This window comes from Echinops telfairi, unplaced genomic scaffold (assembly GCF_000313985.2).
Source record: "Echinops telfairi isolate 266 unplaced genomic scaffold, ASM31398v2 ScPeMD7_7414;HRSCAF=8452, whole genome shotgun sequence".
In the NCBI taxonomy this organism is placed as follows: domain Eukaryota; kingdom Metazoa; phylum Chordata; class Mammalia; order Afrosoricida; family Tenrecidae; genus Echinops; species Echinops telfairi.
In genome coordinates this window covers 2,842,451-2,848,566 of record NW_022111314.1, presented here as the reverse complement: position 1 = coordinate 2,848,566, position 6,116 = coordinate 2,842,451, and positions in this window count along the sequence as shown.

Here is a 6,116-nt window from a genome sequence, read left to right as displayed (position 1 = left end):
TTTTGCAGCTTAGGATCACGAGCATCTCTTCATACGAGATGCTCCTCACCAGTGAATTCCCTGCTCACGTCTTCTGCCCACTTTTGATGGGCTCGTTTGTGTTGTCCTTACTTTGGTTTTCTACAGACTTTTAAGATTAGCGCTGTGTCGCTGTCGGTCTGCTCTCCCCCGTCTGCGGGTCTCTCTTGACCCTTTAGCGGACATCTTCCGATGCACAGTGTGTCGGCAGGGAAAACAGGAAGGCCCTCAAGGAGATGACTGACACCTTGGCTTTCAGGAGGGCCCGTCTTCTATTTTGCCTTCTATGGTTTGGGTCTTTGGTGGTGCGGGATGTTGTTAAAGTCCCCAAGAGGGGCAGTTCTCAGATTCAGGGCCCCGTTGCCCACCATCCCGGTGTGTCCTTATCTTCTGCTGGCCCCCATTTTACTCAAGCTCTTGGCACAAGCCTTGCGAAGTGGGAGCTCTCTCGAGTTGTCTTTTCTGTGGAGATCCCTGTCAGGGCTTGGCAGTAGCGAAACTGCCAGGCGGCTCCTATCTCTCTCCAGGTGCTTGAGTTGTTGAGCCCGCTCCTTTATGGTGTGAGGGGAAGGAAGAGCGATTTCCCATGAGCCATGACGCGCACTGCACTGGTGGCCCTGTGGATTTTCACAGGCACCTGGGAAATGAACTTCTTAATATCAAATTGGGAGCCCTGGGTCAAGTGCCGGGCTGCTAGGGTCAAGTGCCTGGCTGCTAAGAGCCCCCCTGATGCCCTGGAGAGGAGGATTACAGCTCTACTGGGGCAGCTAGGCTCTAACCCACAGCGGTGCCAGGACAGCTTGGCTCTAACCCACAGCGGTGCCAGGAGTTGGCCTGCATTTGAAGACAGTGGGTTTGACTTGAGGGTTTGTTAGGTTGGAGACCTTTCCACCCTATACTCCCACCCTCCCCCCTCAGGGAGACAGGCCGTGCACATGCAAGGATGGGGGGAAACATGGATTCTCACTGGAGCAGTTTGTTCTGCGGATGCTGGAAGAGGCCAGTTCCCCTTCAGGAGGAAGGAGGGCAAGATGATCCATGTGAGATTCCTCCTCTACGGCGATCAGCTGCCATTTCCCACCTGTAGCCACCCACAGTGATGGAGGAGAGCTGCCCAGCTGGGGCTCCTGATGGTCAGTCCTCCCAGGAGTAGAGCACCAGGTCTTTATCCAAAGTGGCCACGGGACGGGTTTGAACTGCCCACCTTTCAGCTAGCAGCCAAGCGCTTGACAGTGAATGAGGCCACCAGGGCTTGGTGTCGAGCACTCTACAGCAGTTGAACGATTACATGAAAACTGCTCATAGCAACGAGGAGACATCTCAAGATCAGTGCCAGAGGAGAGGAGAAGAAAGTGGGAAAGGAGGTGTACTGTGACCAGTGGACATCAAAAGAAGCTAAAGGGCAGCGGAAGGACAGTTGCGATGCCGTCACGGGGAAGTGCAGCTGTGGACACTGAAGGGCGCCTGTGGACAGTGGAAGGACTGTCGCGGGGGACACGGCCCGAGCAGCCATCAGCTGTCACGCCAGCCCTTCGTCGTCCCACATGTGTGAAAGGCCAGCGTCCTGACTGCATCAGGCTCCTACTTTAAATACCTCTTCTGATGTGTCAAAATTAGCCTCTTCCTCCACCACAAAGGGGGCCGTTGAAGCAAACGTGGAGAAAGTGCTATCTGTTTGGCGAGTTGAAAGTGGTCCCATCCCTGTCAAGGGTGCAGCTGGGTGACCTTCCAGGACCCTCCAGGCTGAAGATGCTTCACTCTTTTGACTGGACACAGAAAGGCTTCCTTGGCCCTCCAGGTGACTGCGGCGCAGTGGGGGTGGTGGGGAGCGCTGGAGGGGAGCCACGAGACGGGAGATGAGAAGCAGCCACTGGCCTGGGTCCTGGGTCCTGGGTCCAGGTGCCGGGGAGGGATGGGGTGAGTTCATTGAACCTGCAAAGGTGCAGTTTGATGTTCAGCTCAATTACCCCATTCCTGCGTGAAGGCGAGGTGTGCTGCCTCTCCCCTCGTGTCTTCTTCTTTCCACACCTTTCCTTCCATCCAGGCCTCCTGGAACCAAGCCACCCATCTGCCATGGGTCCCAGATCATAGCGCTTCATAAAGGACAGTTTACCAAGAGGCAGGCAGCAAGTGCTCATCTGCTGCTCGGTGCTTTCAAACCTTCCTTCCCATTGGAGCTCAAGTTCTTGTCAAAAACCTACCGGAACCCTGCTGGGAACCTTCTCCAGGGTCCCAGCGTGGCTGTGGTGCCTGGATTCAGACATGTGCTTTCTAAGTGGCTCCTCGCACGTGCAGGTGTGTGTGTGTGTGTGTGTGAGAGAGAGAGAGAGAGAGAGAGAGATGTTTCAGCGCCCTCTCAGACAGTGTTCTGTGACAATCCTGAGGGGTTTTGTGTCCCGTTGAGGACTGAGGTGCGTCTGATCCACACCGTCACCTCAGACGCATGCGAGATGAGACACTGAACAAAGAAGACCGGAGTCGAGTTTCAGCCTTTGAATTATGACCGGGGAAGAATGCGGAGAGTAGTGTGGACTGCCAAGAGGACAATCCAATCTATCTTGAAGAAGTACAGTCAGGACGCTTCTTGGACGCACGGATGGTGAGATTTCATCTGCTTTGGACATGCTGTCAGGAGGGCCGGTCCCTGGGGAAGGCCTCATGATGGTAAAGCAGGGTGGCCGCAGGAAGGAGGAAGGCCCTTGACAAGAGGGATGGACACAGGGGTGCAAGAATGGGCTCAAATACAGGATCCATGGTGAGGAGGCCGCAGGGCCGGGCCCTGCTTCCTTCTGTTGTACTCTGCCCACTCTTAGTCAGAGCCAACGTGACAACACTCAACACCACCGCCACCACGTGCCGACATCTATCTTTGGGTCTTTCCTCCTGGTCTCCCAGCCTAGAAGCTCTGCTGAGTCCTGTCCACCCTGCTGGTACCTGCAGTACCTGCGTCCCAGCTCGCAGACACACACACAACTCACAGGTGGCCAGAGGCTCCAACCTCTGGGCTCTAGAAACACCCCTCAGAGCCATCTCCACTGTAAAGTTGAGAAGACCGAGGTGCAGCCTGGGCCAATGCTTTGCCTGCGATTCCTCTGGGTAGAAGGAGCCCACGGGTGGGGTGAGGGTGGGGGTGGGGGTTGATCATCAGTCAGGATTTCTGATCAAGGCTTGTTCCTGTGAGATGGTCTGAAGCCACCGGGAGGAGGGACCCCTGTGTCCTTCAGTGCAGGCGTCTTCCCTCTTTCACTCTGGTCTGACGTCATGCTGGGGGAGGTGTGAGTAGGTGTGTGTGTGTGGGGGGGGGGGGGGGGGCCCTTGGAGAACTGCTCCCTTATGCACACTTTATTCCCTTGTCAGGCGTTATTGATGTCAGCTGCCTTGGTGCAATGAAGTTTGGGAGATGGAGTGTGGAGGGTGGTGCCTGTAATTTTTAATCATCACCCTCCTGGGGAGGAGGCCGGCTCCAGCCTTGCAGATCTTTTAATGGGACCTGCCTGGCCATGGTCTCCTCACATCTTATCAGCCATCTCAGGGTATGGGTGGGGGGCTTGAGCATTGGACAGTGTCCCGTGGGCGTCTGGGGGACAGCTCACACCTGCTAACCTGCCTGACTCACAGTGCCTCCACCTGACAGGGCAGCCCCCCCCTCCCCCCCAACAGTTTCCTAGACTGCAATCGGGGCTGAGCCAGGTGGCCATACTTTTTTCATGCAAAGGGGCTGGGGGTGGGTTTGAACCGGCGCCCTTTCAATTAGCAGCTGAGTACTTTCTCCTCTGCGCTACCAGGGCTCCTCAAAATGTGCCCCCCAGCAGTGGCACCGCACAGAGAAACCTGCAGAGGTTCCTGCTGCTGACCGGCTACCAATCGCCGGTCGATGACACATGGCTTCCCAGGGACCCTCTGACTCCGGAGAAGCAGGCTGTGCGGGCTTCTTCCAGCTTCCTTTTCCAGGGGGAAGGGGCCCACACAATTAGGACTCGGGTTTCTCAAAGTGGGCGATATCGCGGGGGGAGGCACTGGAATGATCCAGGGGAGGCAGCAGGCTGCAAAGGCAGGCACCCACAGTTCACTTGGATTCCGGGCTGCAGTACAAAAGCCTTTAGCTGCCGGGAGGTAGGGGTGAGGGGGCCCTGAGTTTTTTTTTTTCCTGAAAAGAGCGTAGTCTGCCACATCAGCTTGGAACAGACATCGTCGATTTGGGTGCCAGAGGGAGCTGGGAGTTCAAATCCAGGCTCCCTGATTCATACACAGAGAGCTCCTGGGCTTTGCTGAAGTTCTTTCACTGCCCATGGGCCCGCTGGGGACAAAACGTTCACGTGCGCTGGTCCTTTCCCCCAGCCCGGCACCTGCGGACACTGTCAGGGCAGTGTGGCTCTGAGAGCGGGTCGTCCTCTCCCATTCCAGGCCGGCCTGGCCTGAGCCCGGGCTCTGGTCTTCCCTGCAATTGCCTTTAATGGGAGCGAGGTGGAGAGGCACAGGCTTGCCCCGAGGGTGGCTGGGAGACGCCGGACGCTTGTGTCTTCAGGAGCACTGCACGCACAGACTCAAGGGCAAAGGGCAGAGTGCAAATCAGACCATTTACTGCTGCTGGTTCAGGGAGGAGAACATTCCCGCGGGAGAGGGTACAGGCTCGGGGAGTCAGAGGAACACTTAGGTGCAAGGCTGTGCCTGCCAGGCTGGGCTCCCCTGCGAAGTCTGTGTGTGGAAACCCAGCGTGTGCACCTGTGTGCGTGCACGTGTGTCTGTTTCCGCTCGCCTATCCATCAGGGTTCGAGATAACCAATTGCTGCAAAAGTCCAAACACATGATTGGGAGTCTCTGAAGAGACCTCCCCAGGCCTCCGGATGATGTGGGACCCCAGGGCTGCCCTCCGTTGCTGTTAGGGGGAGGTACAGGAAGCTGGGAGGCAGACCCTGCTCCCTCCAAGCCCCAGGTGTCTGGACCCCGGGGGAGGGGGAACAGGTGGCTATTACTCAGGAGGGGGTCCCAGGGCCCCACTCAGTCCAATGGCCAGCCCTGCAGTGGGCTGCGGTCACTCAGTAATGTCTGTGGTCCACTGTGTAGCCGGTTCCGGGTCCGGTACTGTTGCTGGGTGCTGGGGTCCATGTGATGCACAGCGACCCCTGGGACAGAGTGGAGTGGCCCCTCGGTGTCCTAGGCTGAAATCCTGCTGGGAGCCCAGCACTGGGCTTTTCCTGAGTCTTTGCTGGGTGGGTCCCAAACGCCCACCGTTAGCTAGCCGACAAGTGCTTACGCTTTCCACACCAGGGTGGGGAGACTCCGCATGGGCTCCAGCTGCCACCCCTCTGTGTGGTGGACTCACATGAACAGAAAGAAGCAGCCAGGAAGTTTCCTTTCTGCCCTTGTTTCAGACCCCTTTGCCCAAAGGCCCAACTGCCTTGGAGATGGGCTGATCTCGGCGGGTGTTGAGGTCTCTTCTTAGCTTCTGAGGGCGGAAGGGCCTTTCCTTCAAAACGGAAACAACCACCAAATCGATTTGCGCTGGGAATCAGGGGAACTTAATGGCCCGTCGGAAAAGGAGCCTGGGGGAGGGAAGCCGGGAGCGCCCTCTCGTACTTGTCCAGATGATAAGCGTTAATGCGCCTCTCTCCGGGAAGCAAAAGGTCCTCTCTTCAAGTTGGCAGTTTGTTTTCAACAAAAGCATCGGCGCGCCTTCCCCTCTTTCCCCACCACAAAGGAAGCCTGTGGTTAGAGGCCCAGGGACCAGGGAGGGATTAGGGGCTGGTGGTGCACTGCTCCCACCTGCCTGCTCTGGGGGAGCCTTGAATTAACAATGGCAACTAATCAAAGGGTATTAAAATGGCCACCGAGGGCCAGCCGGCCGGCCATGGGGCAGTCTTTCTGGGATCTGGCTGCCTTGATGCACTGGGTGGGGTTCGAGTGTATAATTTCAGGGAAACATGGGCGTCCTCAAGCCCCCCGGAAGGTGCTGGGCGCATGGCAAAGGGCACTACTGGTTCTGGAGGGAATCCCCTTTCCCGGTGAAGTGTGTCTACATCTGGGGTCTTTCTGACCAGCCCTGTAAGAAAAGGGGGCCATTGGGCAGGGAGGGAGGAGAGCAAATGGGGCAAAGAGGC